Below are 24211 nucleotides of genomic sequence, written 5' to 3' on the forward strand. Positions count from 1 at the left end.
CCTTCCGCAGGATCAACTCCCATCTGTCTCTCCAACTTCCTCCTCACTTTTCTCTCATCCCTCCAACTCTCTTGTTTCTTTGTCTTTAGTTCCAAATTCTGTCACTTACTGGCAGTTTGTCACTTTCTCATCTTTACCACTCACAAGCCAGATGTTTTGCTTTGCCTTGTTCCTTTGTCTGGAGACGGGCTCCCAATTATAATACTTTGATCATATGCTTTATTGTATTCTATTCATGAGACCACAATAAAAGTTTTCTCAGCAAACTCAATTAACTGCAAAATTATTTTCCAATTACATTTTCATTGCTTTTTTTTGAATTTGTATTGGCTAATTTCCTTGATGCGAGTACACTATTAAAATCCTCTGGCTTGCATAATGTAAATTTAGATTGTTATGATTTATGAATGAGACTGAGAGTATCTTTGTAATTTCAACACAATCAGACTTTGCTCTCACTGTGAAAAAACAACCCTCAAAACATGAACAGTTACAACAGCTAGTTTTGGAATACTAAAGGCTGTTAAAATGTGCAACCTGCCCCCAATGGCTTATCCCAGAAGTCAGTGGTGACAGCCAAGTATAATAATAAATAAATGACTAATAGTGTGACTCATGTTCACAGTGGGCAGTCCTCTTTCCTCTGTAATCTTTACATGGAGGTCAGAGGTCAAGAGCAGCTACGGGAGAGTCATTATGGAGTCTACAACATGAATTTTAAAGTGGAAACATACAGGCAACAACAAACTGGTAAAATCCTGATAAAAAATGTACAGTTTTTTGCGTTTTTGTACAGAAAATTAAGGAAAATTCTCATTTTAAATGAGATTGTGGATGGAGAGACTGTAAACTCTTCAGTGAGAGCAGTAGCTGAGAGAACTGTGGTTCTGTACTGAAACCTGTTGAACTGGTTTACTCTCACTCACAGCACACTGAGCTATTCTACTGATTCCTCGTTGTTTTATATATTGTCACTGGTCCCTTCACTTGTAAAAAGCTAACATCTTTTTAAATACTGTGAATAACTGATGAACAGTGACTTGATCAAAGGTCAAACAATTACAATCAATCAAATAATGAAGACAGAGACAAATCCCCTGTTGTTCACTTTGCTGGACATAATCCCACAAAGGAGGAGAGCTCAGATGTATGTTGCTAGGCACCACATCTCTGTGTGCGTCTCTCACCTTAAATCACCCAAATACTGAAGTAAACCCAACACAGTGGGGTATTTTGCATTTGGAACAATTAATTTGCATATCAATTGGCTGGCTTGTGTTTATATCAGAGTAGTACAGTATGCCTTTAAGAGCCAGAGCAAAGGTCTGTGGTGTGTGTGTGTGTGTGTGTGCTTTCCTTCATGTACTGTGTTTGTGTGTCTGGCCTGCAGTGCGAGCATGGCACAGGCACGTGTGTGTCATTGTTACCAGTGTGTTTCCATGTGCCAAGCATCTATTGGACCTCTACACCACAACACCCCCCAACCCCACCCCCCCCCACTCCAAACCCACTCTGCTGAGCGACACACACATGCATACGTATACACACATACTCTCACACAGAGCCGGCTGCAGTGATGTAACAGAGCTAACACCAAGGGATTGAAACTGAGATCTCTGTAAGCAGGTTATCAAATCAGCTTATAGGTTTAAGAATGGAAGAGCCATACAGAGACATATACACACACACATACATATATACAAAACAGCACATGCACATACATTGACCTCAACTTTGACCCCACAAACATATAGTTCATATACATGAATAAAGCTGCTTCCCAGAGATCATGAACTTGATCATTTTGAGCTTTTGTTTATTCATGTATATGCAGAATACTCATAAAAACACACTATATGCAAACACATGCAGCCAGGCAAAGAGTCAGAGACACATAAACACTCCTACATATGTGTGCACTTCTTATACAAGCTGAAATAAATGACAAACAGGATTACACTGCTGTGATTCACAAGGGACAGTTTCAACTATACGGAGGAGATACAGAACATAAAGCAGGAATTTGAAAGGAAAGTGTTATTACAGTTTTTTAATATACATACACCCTTAAGACAAACACTACCTGAGAATCTCTCAGAAGGAGAAAGATAAAGACAGAAATAATGAGGAAGAAACACATTGAGGAAGCCCTCTATGTTCTTTACATAAGCAAGGTCTTGCTCCTTTCCTGGTTGAACACCTGGCCGTTGCCATGGTGTCACCATGGCGACCGCCAGTCGTGGGTGGCTTAACCTGATAACACCTACAAGATAGCTTTAGCTTTACCCCCCACCACCACCCTTCTCCCTCCTTCCCATTTCCCATTGTGTCACATCATATTGTCTTCCTCTCCTTGCAGCAGTCTCTGCCTCCCCTCCCTCATTCTGTCTGCTTCACTCTGTCAATCTCTCGCTCTGCACACTGTACAGTGGAGAAATGTACAAGGCCAGAATAACAAGAGGCACTGCGCTCGCTTCAATTAAACAAGGTAAACTCAGCCTTTCTCCTCTCATCATCAACCCGTACAACTTTCAATCTCTTTATTTGCTTCTCTCCCACCATTCCATCCTTCTTTGCTTTCTCTGTTCTTGCAGGTCACTTTCTCTCCCTCTCTTTGACAAATCAAAAGAAAAACCCTAAATACAAAAGACACAAAATAGATGCAGATGCTTCCAAATAAGGTACGAGGGTCAGTGAATGGTTTGATGAGTATCAAAATCATGCACATCATATGCTAAGGCCTTCGCAGTCACCAGATCTGAGAACACCTACAGGAGATTTTGGAAGAACATGCTAGCCTGCACTCTCCATCAGCAACATCAAAACACAAAATTAGTGAACATCTTCTCATAAACCTTGAGGTTCAAACCTCAAGCAGAGTTCAGGGACATGCAGAATCAATGCCAAGTAACACTGAAGCTGTTCTGCCACTGTACTGGTACACTTTTGTGTTATGTTATGTTAGTTTTTCCTTTAATTTGTATCTCTGCTCATGAGCCTTTGCTGTCCATTTTTCTTCTTTTTCCTCACAGCACCCTATATTAAGAATCTGATTTCAACTGAATCAAGGTCTTAACTCTCTTTTGCTCTTTTTTCCCCTCTCCCTGCCCCCACTCCCCGAGGGGTTGCTGAGCCTTCTCCCTGGACTCTCTTCCACAGAGGGGCTGGTAATGACGTTTCACAGCCAGCTCAGGGAAATACATTCAATTACCTTCTATTCTCTGGAACTAATACAACAGCTCCAGGTATGGGGAGCGCAGTGCTTCATGCATAAAACATACATAAACAGTACATAAACATGTCTGCAGGAAACTTACTCATGCAAGCAAACAGCACGTCCTAGCCTACAACCAGTCTCACTCTGAGCTCAGGATGACAGAAATCCACCATATGAAAGCTTCACCAGTTTGCAGTGCGTGTGGAGAACTGGGAGAAGCAACGTAGTGAGTATTACACGCGAATATGTGAAAGCATTTGTAAGCTCTGGTACCAGAATGCTGAAACATGCTGGTGCGGCGGCGTCTGTGCCTTGCTACTTCTGAAAAAAAAAGAAAAATAAAGGCTACTTGTGCATGAAACTGGTGACACAGCTCCCTGCTTGTCAAGCCTCCACTTCAGACCAGACATTCAGACACACTACAATAATGTGACCCTGCTGCCAAGTAGTGCCATGGTGTAAACATGTGAAGTAAGCAAACCCTCTTGGCTAAACACTGTTTGTACACGGTGGAGAGCAGGAAATTCAATGCCATCTATAATTATTCCTCCCTCAGTACCGCTCTCAACTCTTTCACAAAGCAACAGTCTGTGTGTGTGTGTGTGTGTGTGTGTGTTTATGTGTGCTTGTGTTTATAAGTGCATTGAAGAGTATTGCTGCTCTTTAGACCCTCTGCAGCAGTCAACAAATTATAGAGTGGGAAGCCTTCCTGTGGGAATATATTAGAGCAGCTTTATAGGTAGTCTACCCAGTAAGGTTAGCCGCTACTGTCAGCGTGGATTCCTAACTGTATGAATGAGTTTAGGAGAGGAGGAGATTAGCTTCACTGGGGTCTGTTTAAAACAAGCCAGCTGGATCCAGCAGCCTGCCTGCTTTGACTTGCCCATTAAATCTAGAGAAATTTCATTTTATTGATAATAACTTCGAGTCACTTTTCTTTCTGGCACTGCTTTCTGGCTGTCAACAAATCTAAATGAATATTAACAGCTACAAAATAGGAGACATAATAGGCTAAATTGCGGCGTGTAGGACAAACTGTGAACAAACAGATAGAAAAAGAAAAAGAGCAGCCTGAAAGACACTTGTCCCATTTTTTAAATTAGTCAATAAAACAGCTTTGCAAGCTCTCTGTGATTTTGCAAAGGCATAAAGAGTTGCTGCAATTATTAGCCCCCATTAGAACACACATTCTATCATGGAGCCATTGTTTTCTTTAATTAAAAACACACCGAAAAGAGTGTTTGTAGAGAATTACTGTACATGATGGTACGGCAGTCTGAATGCATGTACCAGAAGCTTCACTTCCTCAGATGTTACAACAGCAAGCGAGCTCACAGGAAAAATAAACTCTTCTGATTTCTCAAATAGCCTCATTATGAGTTTAATACAAGATTATAAATAGAGTTTTTTTGTTTGTGTGAGTGTGCACACATACACACAAACAGAGCGGTTACGCAACAGCGGCTGACTGATGGTAGTGTGATACAAGAAACAAAGCCGAAGGCAAGGATTTGTAATCTCAGTGTCTCTGCGAGTGTGTGTGTCCAGCAGTGTTGGCAATCTGTTTTTATGTACTTTCTCAAACTTAATTTGTTTACTTTTATTTATCTCCTCAAAATGTGCTCTCTTTAACATTTATTTTCAAGACCTAACACATTACAAACTGGGGATAAACAGCCGAGAGTACCGGCTGGCTATTTAAGAAGGAGCAGAAATAAATCACATTAAATCTTCAAAATGAAAGAAGTGGAGGTTCGATTGAGGTTTTTCCGTATCTGAATCGAGGGTATCGTATATGTGAATGGCACAAGCATCTGCCTCACTGTAGTCTCCTAACATATGCAACAGAGCTTTTCACTGCAGTAAAGACTTTATTATTAACTTTATTATTATCTTTATCGGGCACTTATCTATAATGGTATGACATCGTTTTATTTGGACCTACTTTACCGAGAGCTGGTAATACACAACACGCACCACATGCAAAACATTACGTATCTGTTGTTTCCATGAAGTAGAACAAGTAATAAGGACAAAGTTTGAAGAAAGATTTAACAAATAAATAAACTGCGAAATGTATACTGCATATAGGCCACATGCCAAGTCAAACAAGCTGACAGAAAAGTGGTAGAGTGAGAATCTTCTCAACAGGGACCTGACCGAGAGGAAACAGAGCTCCTGTTCTGTCAATGTTTCATCTTGGAGACAAATAGTGTTTATTTGCTGTTACACAAGCAAACAAAAAGCTCCAGCCCAGCAATCTGACTGGTCAACATTTATTCCAACACTGCAGATTTTGCCTACAGTCATGCTCTGCTGGTTACCATGGCAACACTCGTGGTAACTAGGGAGCTAGTTAGTCATCTGTGCTGTTTTGTCCTGTTTTTATGCATGTACACTATGTGGAAGCCGCCTCAGATAGTGCTCATGTAATCAGTGCACAATATAATAATGCACCATAATATTATAACCACACAAGCTGTGATTACAGGTACTTTGGCACTCCTGGTAACGCTGAAGGGGCTGTTGAGTTGACATTACAATATTCATTTGTAGCAGGAGCTCGTTTTCACAATTGTGCCGTTAAACATTAAATGTTTCAAACCTGATCAGCTTCAGTGACGAAGAACGAACAGGCAAAACATCAGGAAAACATTTCCTTCCACTAGTTGATGCTGTAGCTACAGCTTTTACCTCCACATGGCTGAAGAGTGAAATGTCAGCTTTTAAGTTTTATCATGTGTCTTACAAACAAACTAGGGTTTTTTTTCCTAAACAGCAAATAGGATGTTGCGTTTTTGTGTCTGTTTAAGAAAACGCCTAGACAAGTGTTTCTGCTGCATCCATTTAGGCGTAGCAGCCATGCCTGAATAATCATTACAGTACAGTAATATAGCCTTATTTCTGTGCATCATATTGACAGCAATCATTCTGTTCTAACTCATACTACAGTATAACCAAGAAGTTTACTTTTATCCTCACAGGCTGGAAGATGAGGGGCTGGATTCGAGACAGCCAGACACCAAAAACCAGTAGCAGAAAAGCCATAATAAAATCATAATAATACAGGATGAGGCTGGAGGAACATCTTTTAAGTTGTTATGAAAATACTGATTTCAATAAACACTTTAATTTAAAGTTTTTTTTTATTAAGTTCCATTTTTAGGTGTCTGGAGGTTCATCAAATCCAAACATTAAGCAAAACCATCAAAAATGTATTTTGGTAAAAAAAAAAGGCCAAGTTAACAAAAAGCCCCCGGCTAGCAGCTAAAGAGACAGGTATTTCCCTCAAGAGTTGGTGGAGACCAAAAACAGAGCTAAAGGACAGTGAATGTTGAACTCTGTAACTGTCGGATGTGTAAATAATCAACTGTTTGCGAACGAGTTTGCCATATCAACTCAAAAGGTGATAATATGTCTATGTCGTGTTAACAACTTGTTCCCGCTGACCCCAAGTGGCCAAAAAGTTATCATCAGTTATTGCTGGTTTAATGTCTGTAAAGCAGAAACATAATAATAAGCTTGTAATATTTAGGCGGTAAACTTTTGAAGCCACACGTGACCCCGCTCGCCTGGGATTAAATGCCAGTCGAGTTTCTTTGTGTGTCCCTGTTTGTGTATAAAGTGAGCCGCCTGTTCAGTGGACATAAAACACAGGCCTCCTTCCTGTTGGACTCTATTAAGGCCATTAATCATTAAAGAGAGTATCTACAGTAAGAGAGATTGTAAAAGCCAACATCACAGACCTTTATAAGATGCACTTTCTGGTGCACCATGCTAGCTTCCTGTGGCAGAGGCGGCTAATGGCTACATTACGGTACTAATTGCGTTGTTAAATTAAGGTTTCTGTCCTTCACAATAGCATCAAGCATCCTGTGGCAGTTTAATTGCACAAAGCACAGAAACCCTCCACTTACAGCTCATCTGCAAATACATAATCTATGCTATGATGATGTTTATATCTTTTAACGTCTTCTTTTTCAGACTTTAACTCTGACCCTTTCTGTTGGGCTTGCAGCTGTGAACATCATTATTCCACTGCTGCAGTTATAACTCTGGGCTTTAGATCCAGGAGGAAATAAGCAACAAAACCCCCTTCTCCTTTTAGTTGCTCTCACTACTATCGGTCATATGTCTCATTACTCAGTTGCCTCATCATACCTCATATCTCTCTCTAAGCCCTTGTCCTTTTGTACTGTCATTCAAAAAGACTTATCCTTTGATATGCTGACGTCCTCATCACAGCCAGAATCCACTCTGTTCTTTTTTCGCTCCCACTCCTTCCTGTCACGAGCATGATCAGCTGTTTCCTGCTGCAGCTCGCACTATACCTGACAGCTCTCTGCTCTCTGTCCTCTCTCTTCATCACCCCCCCCCCCCCCCCAACCCGTTTACAAACAGATAACCCTTTAATCCATCAACTGCTTCTCCTCTCTCCAGAAACAGGTAGAGCTCCCTTTCATGCTGTCATCTCCCGTCCCGGCGTCCTCTCTGAAAACTCGCCTGCTCGCTTAACTTGCACTTACACACCCAGGGCTGCATTCCTCTCCCCTGACAGACGCCAGGTAGGTGCCTTTGATCACGCGCTCCTCCTATCGCTGCCTCTCTGTGATCAGAGCTATTCAAGAGAGGTTGACGAGGGTTCACGTTGCATGGCTGCCTCCTGCCACTCCCTCAACTCTATGTCTTGCTTCTTCACACTTCAAAATGGCTGCTCAAAACCGCAGGGGCCAAATGAATTAATGTGCCAAAAACTGAAGCAAACGCCTGTGCATTACCCACTGGCAACCCACACACTGATGGGACACTGTGTGTGCAAGCAAGAGAGATCAAAGGGATCTTTATCCAACATTACCGTGTGACATTAGGGAGCTGATGGACCATACCACACGCTGCAGTGTTAGCTAGCCTGGTGAAGAGCTGTTAAAGTTCAAGCCCTGCTAAATATTTACACAGAAGCATATTTATCAGCTTTCACGACTTTGGCTGCCTTCATTTCGATGCTGCTTTCCTTTTTCATAGCATAATATTAATAACAGAACAACCAGTTCAACCAGTTATGTAGGCATCAAAGGGAAAATCAAGAGTGACAAGAGAGGAGACAAGTTGACACTGGGTAATTCCACAATGTTATTTATAACTAACATTGTTAATTTTATCTTGAAAATTTGAGCAAGTCTGTCAGTTGAACAGCAGAGAGACAGACTGTGATGGTGATGTAATCTGGAGATGAATCCATGGAACTGATGGGACAAACTGTAGGACGCTATGTCAGCAGCAACTGTGATTTTTGGAAGTTTCTGATTCACAGCTATAACGCAGGCAGTAAAAGAACAGCTTGACATTTGCTTTCTTGTGGAGAGTTAGATGAGAAGATTGATACCTCTCTCATATCTGTTGAGCAGACGGTTAGCTTATCCTAGCATAGAGACAGAATTTACCATGTTAGTTAATGTGCTTTGGAGGTACTGGTAACTGTATTGCTAAGCTAAGCTAACTAGCTGCCCGCTGAAGCTTTATATCTAGACATGAGAGTGGTATCGATCTTCTCATCTAACTCTCGTCAAGAAAGGGAATCAAAAGAAACCGTATTTCCCAAAAAACTATTCAACTCCAAACTATTCCTGTAACATACAACACGTGGATTTAGGATCTCAAACAGTGTCAGTGGACCAACCTGAGTTGACTTTATTGTCCAAAATCATTGATAACACAATGTTAATCCTGTTTTAAGACAGACTGATAAATTCAGTGCTCTGACATTTGAGGTCACAACAATCTTCCATACCACAAGTTCCTATTTTTGCTGTTAACTGTTTAACAAACATACCGACTCATGCATGTGCACACATTTTAAGACTTTGATGTTTGCATTTAAAAAAAAGACAAACATCACAAATAGTGCTTGACACAAAAACTCTTGACACTCTTAGCAGTGCCTTCTTTTAATTTAACTATTAATGGTGCACATTTAGCATTTGTATTGCTATTTCACATCTGACATTACAGTACAGTTTTTATGTATTTAAAATGTATATGCATTTAAGTCTGCAAACCCCTCCCTACTTATCTATGGACATTACTGAGACTAAAGCAAACACACACACAGTTTGCAGTCATAAGCAAGTTGTAAGACGGCATCAACTAGAGGCTGGGACAGTGTAACCTTAGTGAGGGACGTCTCCTCCAGAGATTAGTCAAAAGTAAAGCCCACATCCACCACAGACTCCAGCCTGCTGCTCTTCTTTACAGCGACATGTGATGTATTAGCCATGCGGTTTAAAAACACATCACACTTACAACTGCAGAAAAAGATGACGCTTTCACTTGAATACTTCCACTGACAGCCCCATCCCCACATCAGAGCTTCGCTAGGTTAGGCTCTGCTGTCCTCATCTCATGAGGGAAAACAAAACTCCAATAGATACTTTCAGAGAGAGAAATGAAGCAAAAACACAGAGTGACATGAAAACAAAAAAAGAAAAAACGTGTGTGTGTGACCGACAGAGTTAGGAGAGGAGAGAAAAAGACAAGAAGATTTGCAGAGTCCTGTATCACACATCACCACCAAAAGTGCTGATGCTGTACAGGCGCCATGATTGTGATGACGGGGTCTGATGCTATACGAGGACAGAGGAAAAGCTGACACTTTTGGAGGTGAGCCCGAGGGGCAGAGGGAGGAAACGAGAGAGCGCGAGAGGGAATGGTGAGAGACTCAAAGAGAAATTCAAAGAGGGAACAACTAAGGTCAGAGAGGCGGCGAGAAGAGGAAGCGTGAAGGTGAACAAGGCCATCAAATCCACTTAGTTCATTCGGGTATCCACTAACTATCTGGTGTTTTACATTCACACACAATTTGTGCACATATGAACACACATACATTTTGCAAGCACACTCAAACTGCCTGCTGGGGCTCTGCTTTTGAAGCTGGGGGCCGAGACGTGAAATTGCTCTTGTATGCTTCAATCGATTCTCCTCTCATCCCTCTGTCAGCGTCTAGACGGTCTGTCCCTCTCCCCCAGTGAAACACAAGGCAAGAGAGGAGATAGAGAATGGGATAACAAGGTGTTAAACAGTGAAATAAAGATGTAATACAGGCAGTGAAATTATGTTTTCCCTGGTGGGCCAAGAAGTCAGAAGGTGAGCAAGAGAAAGCACCTCTGGATAAGGATTGCAGCAAGACAAATGTTTGCCAACATAGAGATTTAAACCCTCATGCTCCCGTTCAGGGGCAGTTTATCAGCTAATAACATCACGGTGCTTCTCCAGATACAAACCGTGTGGAAGCAAAGGAAAGCAACAGCTATCTGGAAATTTTCCTCTGGACTGGAAAGGAGCTATACGGGTGGTAGCTAACGTATGCTTCATCAGATGTGCTTGTCAGGTGGTCGCATAGCCTCAGACACCCCTCTCCTCCACCTTTCCCGACGTCAGAATTTCTGTAACTTTCAGACAATACTGCGTCTTCCCCTCATCGCATGAACCACTGAAGTTCTTTTCTTGCATAACCCGACCATAAGTCCTTTCAACTCATTGTCTTCTGACACCCAAGCCAGATTTTCACTTTGGAACTCGCTCTTGTTTAACAGCACAACGCAGAGTTACATGATGTCCTTTGTATCAAAAATGTACCCTCCTCTAATTTATGAGCATAACAATGAATAGTACCGCCAGATCTTCTTTATCTTCTTCTGTCCGTATGTGGCAGATGGAGGTACAACTGACTGTTGGAGCAAATTAACTACTTCAGGAAACAAGCGCATCACCTGAAACCTCTTCACCTGTTTAGCAAAAAATGTTGATGATACAATATTATTTTTAAGGTAAATGTTCTTACAAAACCGCTTTATAAACTGTTCTGAACGTTATCATAAAAGGTCTATGGAATTAAATTCGACTTTTATTTTTGCTTCATACCGTTGCCACCAGTGAAAGTAAAATACTCAAATACAACAGGAAGCTGAGACTGAAAGAAAACGTGTAAGCTGTAGCGTTGGAGTTTTAAATCTGTCATTTTTCAATTTTTGTTTCCCCAAAAATAGACGTTATTTGTTCAGGCTCTGGGAAAAACCAGCTACCAGCAGACAGACAGACCCAAAGGCCAAAACGCCACATGTCAGCATACTGCTGGTGTGAAGGGACCACACAGAGGGCTGATGATCCCTGATGATGGCTTTGATGAAAGGACCTCCTGTCCTTTACCTCCTTCTTCCTACCATTTGCTCTGCAGCAGCCCTGTCTGCTCACTCCTCCTCCACCTCCTCCTGCTCTCACTCTCCTTCACTTCTATCACAGGGTGTCTCACCAACGTGACCCCCCCCCCCTCGTGTTTTAGTGACCCCCCGCTATGTGAAAGCCCTGGAGTCAAGTAAAGCATCCTCATGCTGTTCTCCCCCTACCAAGAGAACTACATACTCTGTGGTGACCTCTGCTTTCCCCCTGTCTCTCTCATTCCTCCCTCCTCTGTCTCTACCCCCCCCCCCCCATCCTAGGTGGTCTCCCCAGTCGTAGTCGATGCCCTGCAGGCAGGATTAGCTTGATTTGTAACCTTTCAAGTTGTCCTTTCTGAGCACAAGCGTTCTCTCTTTTTCATGTGTGCATCTAAAATTAAGGTTTAGGGATTTTTTCTCTTTGCTCAGTCATTGATTTGATGCATTTTTACATTCATAGCTGGCCCGAAAACACAAAAAACAAGTCTTGTGGCAAAATGCAGTAATGCTGATATGATTATTAATAAATAAATTTATTATTCATCATTATTCATTAATAAAAGCCATTCAACAGAAAACTATTTTGTTTGAGTTGATTCATCGTTTAAGCCAAATCTGGAGATGTCACCTTGTGCTCTGGAAAACTGTGATGGAAATGTTTCAATATTTTCTCACGTTATACTAAACAATTGTTAACTAATCACAGAAATTTGCTGGCTTTCCTCTTTGTGCTCTACTGGTAAGGGTTTCCATGGAGAATGATGAATGTAACTCAGTCCAACATACCAGTAACATATCATCTATCATCTGCCACGATCCTGTGTGAAATACTGCTGCAGCCAGGTGAAAAACTAACTTTTGGTGTGTGTCGTAGGGCACACGTCTCTGAGAGAGGTTTGAGAAAACCTTTCAAGGCACTTATAGTGTAAAACCTTTAAAAATCCATTATATCAAAGTGAATGGTTCCCACGTAAATTCAATTCTATCCTGACAGCTGTTGTTTTTTGTGGACGGTTTTCGCCCCATTGAGGAAGCACAGCGCATTGCTGCACACATTGAGGCTCCAAAACTCATTCGCTTTCCTATCTTTGTCTCTTTCCTCTGATACTGTAAAGGCTCTGCAGACATTTAAAGGAGAAACTGACGTAACATGTGAAAGAGGGAGAGAGAGACATCAGAGTAGAGAGGAGAAGACGGCTGGGAGACAGCAGTTACATCCACAACGCTGCATTTTCTTTTCTCCCTCAGAAAAGAGTACTGCCCTGCAGTCACAACTCACGTGACGTGGTGTGTGTGTGTGTGTGTGTGTGTGTGTGTGTGTGTGTGTATAGAAGAGAAAATGTGTGTCTGCATGTGAGTGTGTGTGTGTGTGTGTGTGTATGGGGGGGGGGGGGGGGGGGCACACAGATAGAGACTGCTGGCAAGCTAAAATGCCCTCTGTGCTGGAATTTACCAGATGGCACTGGACAGAAACAACCAGGGGTATTACTACCACACACACACACACACACACACACACACTGCATATTTTAGGCCTATGGAATGAAGCAGCATGCACTGACAGGAATAGATGCAGGTTTACATGCAAAGTAATTTATAAAATCTTTAAGTGAGCATGTGTAATGTTAAATATAAAACGTATCAGATGTATTGTACTAGTGTCTTCTTTCTACAAACAAAGATACACACTATAATCATAATAATACTAGTACTACTGAACTATATAAAGCTAGACAACAGAGAAGGTTTATCTACTATAATCTCTACACATACACAATGTAATGCATCTATTGCAACACACAACTATGACCTCAAGGCCCACAGGATGCCTCAGTTCTTCATTCACATTTAAGACAAAATTAAAAGTCAAATGAATATAACAAATTATCAAAACAGACACAAACTTAGTGTGGGACTGTGTTTGCAGTATGTCAGACATGCATCTATAGGGGTTTCCTCTTTGTTTTGTGTTCGGTATTTTCATTGTTGTCTCTTTAGAGATCTGAGCGACTGGTAATGTTTGTGTTGTGCGCAACAGGAAAAAGGCAGCCTCAGTGGGGAGACAGTGGAGGCAGCCGGTTACACAAGCAACAACAGGAAGGAACAGCGCAGCAACGAGGAGGAGGAGGGGGTGCGGTGGGATGGCGGCTGGGGACCCAATCAAGATCTTTGACAAACATTGTTCCACCCCGAGGAAGAAAAGAATATGGATACAGATGACATAATCAGCCAAGGGGGGCTGATGTTGTGCTGCCTGTTGCATGACCATAATTAAGACGTTTACAGCCATGCTAAATACTGAACAATGAAGAATCTGCTTCTCACATATCCACCAGAGATAGCGAGTTCACAGCAAGGTGAACGCAGAGGCAGCTTAAAGGTTAAGACTTCACAGATATAGCCCCGTTTATTGAACACTGTGACCTTTAGATTAAAAATTAAACAGGATTACTGTGCCTGCCATCTCTGAGCCTTAATGGTTCTAGTGAGCCTTAAAGCACACAGCACTATGAACTGTACCAAGATCAGCTGACTGGGCTATTCTGTGCCGAGCTAAATGGAAGTCAGCTAAACTTAGCTAAAACGTGCCAGCCTTACTCACCCGCAAACATCCGAGCTTTCAAACCCGCTAGCCTGATTTAAGAGTCAGTGAATGCCGCCGTTTCATTCATAACCGTATATTTAGTCAAATGATCTCTGGCACAGAGAAGCCACTTCACAAAAATGTGTAATTAAACTAAACTATAGGTCGATATCTGATGTCCTCTGTGTGAGTCAAAGTTCTGCCGCTTCCCTCAAGATAAACCAACGCTTCCTCATTACAAGAAACTGAGGGGGAAAAAATAGATGAAAAGGCCTGAATCATTCTAGTTCAAGGTCCAATGCTTCATTACTGCCAGCTCGTTCAGATAAGAACACACACACACACACACACACACACACACACACACACAAACCCTGCTGGAATCATTACAGATATTCATAGGCAGAGTGCTCCATAGCATCTAACATGCAATGACAAATTTGTGCAAGACAGCATGAAGGCCAAATATACCCTCTCTCCATGCTCCCTCTTTCTCTCTGTCATTTTCACACACACACACACACGCACGCACGCACACACACTCTCCTGTGTCTGTCTGTCTCCTCTTTGAGCTCTATCTTTAACTCTTCTGTGACCTCAGCCTCATTCCTCATTGACTATTTCCCACCGACGTGTCTCTCTGTGTGAATATCATAAACTCAGAGAACTTGCTTCCATCTCCTTATTTCTGTTTCCTCTGACATCACGACAACCTTTCAGATCAGAATCACTAACCAGTATACAATGAATAGTCAGAAGCTGTAGAAAAGGATTTAAAGTGGTTGAGATAAACAAAAGGTTCAGATGAGCAGGATTATTGGTGTCTGCACGGACTGTTCACATAGTGGTTAACCTCTGAGAGCCTCATTACTGAGAAGAAGCCAATCGTAGGATCGAATAATAGCGGAAGTAAAGTAAACAAGCTTTATCGTTGACTTTGTGGCTCCATAGCTTCTATATGTCATCCAAAACTGACCCAGAATCCAAAAGTAAATGAATTTAAGCCGCACATTGTATTCAACAATGCAATCTTTAGTTTCCACCTGCCGTTAGCTGAAGACGTAACAGAATTTTAAGCTTGATTTTTTTGCCAAAATGCACCTTGGGAGTTGTAGTTAACTTCTCCTTTGAAGTACACAGGATGTACCTTTCGACTTTTTATCAAAGAAGATATTTCATATCCATCCGAGACGAAAAAGTGTACATGAAAATGAATGGGGTTTTTATTTCTGGAACCAGGGACGCCCGAAAAAGCTTCTCCTACTTTGCAACTCTATTGATTGGTCAATCGACAGAAAAAGTATCTCATACGATTAATCATTTGAGTCATTTATCAAGCAAACATTTTCTGGCTCCGGCTCCTCAAATGTGATGATTTGCTGCTTTTTGTCTGTTTTATAATCACAAAAAATGTAAACAAACAATCAATTAACCACAAAAATGAACAAATTAACTGAAAACATTAGTTGCAGCCCCTATTACCTACGATAAGGAAAAGACAAATATGTCAAATATGCCGCATTGCTCTCGGTCTTTGCTGAGTTGGGTTCGAGAACAAAAGCTTGTCAGCCCATTTACATTTTGAAAGCAGAGAAAGCATATTCCCTAATTGACAACCACAACATGCTAAAAGTCTGGGATAAAAAGGCATGTGTGTGAGGACTAGAGGCCAGCTGATCCTGTTGGAACATCCAGTCGATGAGGCTTGACCTTTGGATGACTGCTCTGTGGATCATGTCAGCCCTGTCTGGGACCCGAAGAGTCTCAACACTGACCCTCTAATTCCCTCAGTACGTATTGTCTGCCTGACAGCGCTGGCACAGGACGTTCGATTATCAGGACAGATTTAAGCACTGATTTAGAAATGGCAGCCTGTCCCAAAATGTATCAGGAAGAGGGACAGTTGATTCTTGCTAGCTAGCTGCTCTGACACACACACACTCACGAACAGTCTGTGCTGGCAAGGCAAAGCTTTAATATAAATGTCCTCTCAGCTGGAAATTGTTTCCAGTGCAGCTGAAAGGCTCCTTTTATTGAGCTAGTCAAACACCACCCACCCCATCCCCTATTTCTCCGACACACACACACACACATATACTCTCTCTTTCTACTCTACATTGAGACAGCGAAATACAGTGTGTTTTTTCTTCCACTTGAGTGCTTTTGTTTTACATGTATTTAAATATGTAGGAAAATGACAGCTGCATAGCTTTATGTAAAAACCCTCCTGTAACATCACTTGAAAGCCAACAACATTGAAACAAGAGACTGTATCAGGATCCCTGAGTTTGTCAATGCAATTAATGCCTGGTGTAAAACTGAAATCAATACAGTTATGTGCACTGAGCACATTGATTGAGCACATTATTTGTGCAGAATTTCCATTAGAAACGTATTAATCTAAAAAGGAACACGTAAGCTAATGAGCGACTCCCAGTTTGCATTAATGATTCACATTAGTTCGAATTACTGATTGGCAAAAAAATGTCTGTGAGTAGAATACTTGATGAGGCTAACATGCCACTTTACAAAACTCAATCAGACACACATTGTATAACACACTGTTTTGTTTTAATGACTACGATCTTTCTAAGGTAAAGTGCTTTTGTTTGGCTGCTCATCTTCCTCTCTACGTGTCTCTCTGTAACTCTTTCTCAACTCAAGTTTCTCTTCCTCCTTTCAGTTTCTCAACTCAGTCAGCCCACAGCATCCTATGAATTTCATATCTTTAGTATCAGGAAGCAGTAACTCTTTATCTTCTCCTTTTTTTATCCAAGAAGCTGTTTTACCTATTTGGTTTAACTTAGAGTCCAGCTACCATGAAGGACATTGGGTCCTGTCTTTGGTATTGTTTTGGGGGGTTTTAAAGACATGAGGAAGAGTTTATTCTACATTAAAAAAATATATATATATTTGGATTTGTCCACCTGAGTCATGTTCCTGCCACTGTGGATAAGGGCTTTTACAGCATCATGGCACAGTACCATTTGGTAGTGGCACATCACCATTACATGCAAACAATGGCCTTTGGGTGCAGCCCTAGTTTGTTCTGTTCTCTGGAGCAAAAGTGAACTGGAGTGGGTGTTACTCCACTGGCAAAGCCAACAGCAAACACGTCACACTTAACAGGAAGAACAGGTTGTGCTTTCGCTGGTTTCTCTATGCAAATGTGTGCATGCATAAATACATGGACAAAACACACACACACACACACACACTTAAAAAGTGGCTGCAGGCATACACAATCACAAGTTTGGACATCTGAGCTCACGCATATTACTCACACTCACACCCACTCATTTATGTCATGCTCTGACTCTGTAACACTTGGCACAAAAGCTGGAGAGTGTCCTCACTTTCTTTCTCTTCTGAGGTGTTCAGTGTCCAGCATGTATCATAGAGACTACTGCTGTTTTGACAGAGCTCCATGCTCAGGAATCAGTAATCAGCACTGTGAACTCGGTGTACATTATGTCACTATCGCTGCTCCTGCAATATTAATATTCAAGGACATGAAGACATGCAGCACACAACAAGTGCCTATACACTGTCAAGAGAGATCAGGACAAGAATCAACAGTGCAGACCAGAAGCTTCCTCTTGAACTGGGACCCAGGGAGCCCCCAAAAACGGTGGAGTAGCTCAACACATTCCTCAGCCTGAGCAAAGCCATACCTGCCAACACTGACTGCTGAAACGAGGGGGATTTTCCAGTAGAATAAGCCCTTATCCCAACATGCACACACTGACTTTTTTTTCTCTTAGAAACCCTCTGGGTTGCTCACAGAACTATTCAGTCTTCTAGCTGGGTTGATCAGAAATGCAAACCGACTACAAAAGAGATAGGGTCTCACTTTCAAGCCTGGTGAGAGATGAAATCTAATAGCCAGCTTCATCCTGAAGATTTAATCTGGTGGTTATTAATGTCTGCTTTGTGAAATGTCTCTCTAGCCTAAATTATCATGAGCAGTACAGTCAATAAAAACCTCTTAACTCCAGTTTTAACTTGTTCGCCTACTGCACACATCCAAATTAAGGTAGTAGATTGAGACATCTACACAAATCCAATGACCAAAGTTTAAATGAGTTGTTTGAAAGTGGAGTTACTGTCCGGGAGTATGTGTGGTAGCCTCCAGACTACAAAGAAACATGCATTTTGCAGAAAAACTGAGTGACTTTGTTAATGTTTATTGTTTTTGCTTTGAGCTAACTTCAACCTTCAGCTATTTGGAGTGTTAGGTGTAACATGTCAGCTGTAAAATGAAAGCTTTTTTCCCTTCACAACCACTACCAATGCCCCTCATTCTTCACCCACTCTGCTTTCCTTTGATTCACTGTGTTAGCTATGTGGCACATGAACAGCTGTAAGTAGAACCCACACTACGCTGTGCAGGTTCACAAAATCAAAAAACCATAGCTGTCAAGCTACAAGAAAGAAATGTGATATTTCGGAGCTAACATTTCAACAACGAGAGCAATATGACTCCCATAGAGGAAATATGCAGCTGTACAGCACGTTATGAATAACTGCTCCGCTGGAACAGACATGAAAGATGGAAAAGAGGGAGAGCGGGAGTGTTGGCAGGTATGTAGAACTAGATCTGTGCAGCATGGTGTCATTATTCATAGAGGTCATTACATAGGATGCACATGCACAAGCCACACAGACAGACATAAGCAAACAAACAGTTACATAAGCACTCAATGGCTGAGAGGTTCTCAATAGGACTTCCTGTTGGTGTTGTAGACATGCATCAATACAATTGAATTAACCCTACACAATGACAGAGGACTGCTGGACATAAGCATTGACATAAGCTTTGCTAGTACCAGTAACTGTCAATATAAATACGAAATGCAATACAATCCGTCTTACAGAGACAGATAACACTGCGGAACACAATTTTTGTTGAGTTAGGTCTGACAGCTGTTTTTAACTAATTTTTGGGTGCGGAATCCAAAACTGATCTCAGTTTTTCTCTATCACGTCAAGTTTTTGAACTATAGGATCCCCGTTTTCTTAAAAAATATGAAAAATACTGTACTTAACAGATATGTGTGTGATAGTACTGACCTATTGGGAGCTGCACACACCTCTCACCGCACTGTCTCAATTGTGACTGCACAAACAAGTTGCCACGTAGCTGTAGATGAGTCCAATCGTAATCAGCTGGCAAGTCTTACTACAGCTAATCAGTGGAATTTTGCTTATCTGGAGGGTAAGCTGTGGAGAAAAAACTTGACGTGCTAGAAAAAAACTGACTGCAATTTTGGAATCAGCATGCCAATTTTAGTTTTAATCAGCATAAAAATCTAACTCAACAGAAATTGTTTTTCAAATTGTTCCCCAGTGTAATAGATACAACGCAGTGTAGCAACAGATCAACATTGCAAACTTTCCCAGCTGTCTTCAGTTAATTTTCCGTTCACACCAATCAGAATATGACCTAAAACAACCATCCACTCCATTATTATTAATCAACTCAGTGTACAGTGATACCATTAAGTATTCACACCATTCATCTTCAGTAGAGCACATATTTTAGCTGCTGTACAACACAATCTGTGAGTGTTTCAACTTGGAGTCATCAGCCTCGTGAAATGCTTGAAATGAACACGAATGGAGGACAAACTCCCGCACCTTCAGAACTGTTGTCTGAACTGTCCGTGGCGCTCCGAGGCCTGCATGTGACAATGTCAGAGTCAATACATCAACTCCTGCACCCGGGCGGGATGATGTAATCCCGATCTGTGACTCAGACTCGCAAACACATGGCATCGGCGACGCACACATATTCACTGACATGCTTCATCCAACTGGCAGTGTGAAGACTCAATGGTGTTCTTTCTCCCTCTGAATGTGTTGATCAAAGGCCCCGTTAGCAGCTCCTGCCCGAGGCTGAAGAACGCCTGCGGACCTCTCTCTGTCTCTAGCTACTCGCTGTCATAAGTGCTGAGCTAAGCTCGAGGGGGAAGAGGGGCAGGGAGTGCTGTTTTCAGCAGCAAGGATTCCCCACCCATTGTTATTTCACCCGCGACCAACACACCGCTGACCCCTGACCCTCACCTTTGACTCCTTTGTGTGCGTGCGTTTGTGGGTGTGCGTTTCTGTGTGCCCCAAGGGGACTCTCAACAATGTGGGAATGAGCCCTAAACTGCTTTCAAAGAATCAAAATTATAATTAGTCACACACAGAGCAGCAGAGGTGATCTTTTAGCCACAGACTGATACAGTAACACAAAGATCCACTGTTCTGAATACATGTGTAGTTTGTAAATATGTAGCTATGTTGATACATTTATTAAGTACATATGTGGTCCTTGTTGTAACAGACAAGAGTCACAGTGGCACAATTAAAACACTAGGAATAACAATAGAGCTGAAATACTTAAGTTGATTAATCGATTGACAGAAAAATAATCGGTAACAATTTTGATAATTGATTAATCGTTTCAGTCATTTTCTCGAGCGAAAATGCCCTGCACTGGTTATAGCTTCTCAAGCTCAAGTTTCTTTTCGTCTTTTTCAATAGTAAATTTAATATCTTTGGGTTTTGGACTGTTTATCGGACAAAACAAGACATTTAAAGACATCACCTTGGGCTTTTATGTTATTTTACAGACTACATGATTAGAGAAAAAAAACAACAGTAATAATAATACAATATCTTTAGTTGCGGCCCTCAATATCAAAGAAGACCAGCAGTATTTCCCGGCAATAATAGAAGACCTCATTGACCTGTGCAGGTGCTGTTTGACTACATGAGTAGATGATGAAGGACTGAAATATTGTAAATAAAGTGAGTGCAAGTGATCGAGTGTGCAAGAAGAATTTCCCCTGACGACTGAAGGGTTAATACGTTCTATCGTACCTCCTGGTCTGGTTGAGTGTAAGGGCTGTGATTGCCACCTCCAACACAAATGAACACATACTCAGCACTGCACTGGGGTGTTTGAATACTACCCACTCGTGTGTATGAGCGTGTATGTGTGGTAACTGTTTATTTCTTCCTATCATATCAGCATCGGATGTGTACGGCTCTAGTAACCACTTCCGACCAGGAGGAGAAGCCACACAGTCACAGTGTTACCACTTTCTACTAAGGCGAGTTGTAACTAATGGCTTTGATAAAGGTTAATTCATTATTTACCAATGCTTTATACATCAAATATAAGACAACTTTTGGGTTGCCAGGTTATGGAAAATCCCTATGACTGTTATCCACCTCCAGTGGACAGTGTTGGAATAAGTATTCAAAGTCTTTACTTAAGTAAAAGTAGTAATACCACACTATAAAAAGACTGTTACAAGTAAAAGTACTGCTTTCTTAAGTACAGTATTATCAGCAAAATGTAGTAGAAACAGTCATTATGCAGATAATGGCTTCTTTGATGTTAATATATATATATATATATATATATATATATACATGCTGTATATAATATGCTGATTTAAGATTTACCATTTCTGTAATTCCAACTATATATAGCTGCACTGATTTCATTTAAATTTTTGTCTCCATTCTTAATCCTGCCTGCAAAGCTCTGATTGGTTTCCCAACTAGAGCTGTAACTAACGATTATTTTCATTATCAATTATTCTGCCAATTATGTTCTCCATTAATCGTTTAGTATATAAAAATAGTGGGAAACAAGTTTTCATAGTCCAACAGGACGTCTTCAAATTACTTGTTTTGTCTGACCAACAGTTCAAAACCGCCAAAATATTCAGTTTACTGTCAAAAAAGACAGAGCATGGGCATTTTTGCTTCAAATTAGTTGCTAATTCATTTTCCTGCAATCAATTAATTGACTAATAATTTCAGCCGTCAATGAGTGCAACACAGAACTTTTCTGACTTGATGGGGGCAGAGACCCAAAAGTTCTTCTTATTAATGGCTTATAACAAGCTTTAGTGAATAATTTATTAAACATTAAGGCATTAGTTACAACTGATAAACTCTTACGATAAAGTGGAACCGCCGTGTACTTCTCTCTGTACATGTATGTGTGTGTGTGTACCTGGATCTCCCTGTCTTGTCTGCTGTGCAGGGACATATCGAAAGCGGTGATGTTTGAAATTCACTCTCTGCTCTCCACGGGTGTATTTATTCGTCGAGGCTTATCAAGAACTGAGGTGCTTTATTCTTCCCCTGCTTCTGTGCTGCTTTCTCTCTCTCTCGTCTGCTAGTTGTTACAAACACACACACACACATACCTGCAGAGCACCCTGACCCAATCCCTCCACATACTCACACACGCTCACAAGGGCATCTAGACCTCAGATCCAAGCGTCCCACTGTTGCCATAGGGACCATTTCGACCCTGTCAGCACTTTTGAAATCTGCCTGGAGCGAGGCAATTTGCCCCCTCCCCACCCTTCACTCTTCCTATCCCTCAACCCCTGCTCTTTTTCTCCTTTCGAAGACAGAAAAAAAAATCCATTCTCAAGAGGCTCGACAAGTATTCCTTCTCCTGTTCTTTCTCTCAGATTCATTCACCCACAATGTTTGGCACCAGCAATCTCCTCTCCTCCTACTCTCACTCCCACTCCATACAGCCTTTATAAGTGTGTGTGCTCCTTCCACAGACTGACAGAGAGAGTTGGGGGGGGGGGGGGGGGGTAAAGGGAGAATCTGCATCTGCTGCTGGTTTCAACCACACAGGATGAGTCAAAAGCAGACAGCTGATATTTCCTCTAAATTTCCTTGGGGAACACAAGGAGCTAGTTAAATGTATAGATTGAGCTGTGCCACAAAGCGAAGCAATTGTTCTTAAGATTTACACTGGCAGAAGTCCTGAAACCTCTTACTTGTGTGCAGAATTTGACCTTTATGTTTCTGCTGCAGGCATGTTAATAACATGAGCCTGAAGACGGCAGCTCTGGCACGAATAAAACCCATTTAACACAATGCTTGAGAGCTGGCACTTGAAAAAATATTATTACTTTACCGTTGGAGAAATGAACTTTATGCCAGACACGGGCGATAAATGATGCGATAATAATGTGATACTTCCTCTACGGGGCAGAGCTTTAAACCAGCTGGCAGGGATTCAGTGTGTTGCTTAAAGACACTTCAGCAGGGCGGCTGCAGGCTTGAACCAAAGTTCTCTGGCTGAATGATAACCTTATGCTACCGCTCAAATACACAACAAAAAACACTCTCTATTAGGAGGAATACCACATCTGTAAACTGACTCATAACACTGCAACTGAAGTCCATATGAAGCCTCTCACATCTACACAGACGGTGGAATAACACAAGACCTTCTATGAATGTTCATTAGGATTCACAAGGATTTAACTATCAGTCATATCAGATCACAGAAAGAAAGATTTGGCTCATGATTATGTCCATAATCCATGGAAATTCCTTGCGATGTGCTAAACTTAGATGCTTTAGCTTCGACTGGACCACATATACATAGAGGCCAGCTCCCCTCTAACTTCCTCGCAGCATTATCCCAACATCCTGACGACATAATGGACCTGCTGTTCAGGGGATCAGCTGAAGTTGGACGTGCAGGAGTGCAGGCACAGCTGGTATAGCTGGTCTGTGCATGGAGGGGCACATTACGTGGTTTATCCTTTCTATACATAGACCTGGAAGTATTCTTAGAGCCACCACGCACTAGCAGCAGAGATGACGGACATAAAACTGACAGACAGGGAGGAAATATTATGTCTAAGACTGGGTAAACCCAACTAAACACATTTTATGCACCTTTTAATTTCTGGAATAGCTTACCCACGAGAGGCAGACATAAACCTTTATGATGAGAGTTCATAATACACACTACAGACAGTAAGCCAGTATAAAACAAGTAAATAAGTCATAAGAGGATAATGTCTTGAGAGGGTGGGGGTAAGCTGATAAAGTCACCTGACGATGACCACAGGCTTAAGTTCATAGTTTAGCCTTCTTTTAAGTACCACTACATCAGCAGGTATGACATAATGGGGTTATAGCAGCAATGCAATTACCGGTCAGTGTGCACTCACAACCAGCAGAGGAAGAGCACCGAGCCTTCAGTCTCTTTCCAGCCTTGCTTTCTGTGATGCTGTTCACAAAATGTCAAACATAAAATATACAGAAGAAGGGACAGAGCCTCAATTTGATAAGGGCTTGGCGGACAGATCTGAGAGGAATGCTAGTTTTGGATGAGGGGCCAGTATGACCAAACTGGGACACCCAGTATAA

At 41.6% G+C, this 24211-nt stretch overlaps 1 protein-coding gene across 1 annotated transcript in view; it reads right to left on the reverse strand.

The window, feature by feature from the left end:
* ubl3a (ubiquitin-like 3a) overlaps window positions 1-24211 on the reverse strand; it is a 33054-nt gene that overhangs the window by 7131 nt on the left and 1712 nt on the right. The gene's annotated exons all lie outside the window — the stretch shown is intronic.

Source organism: Enoplosus armatus, chromosome 13, assembly GCF_043641665.1.
Source record: "Enoplosus armatus isolate fEnoArm2 chromosome 13, fEnoArm2.hap1, whole genome shotgun sequence".
Taxonomy (NCBI): domain Eukaryota; kingdom Metazoa; phylum Chordata; class Actinopteri; order Centrarchiformes; family Enoplosidae; genus Enoplosus; species Enoplosus armatus.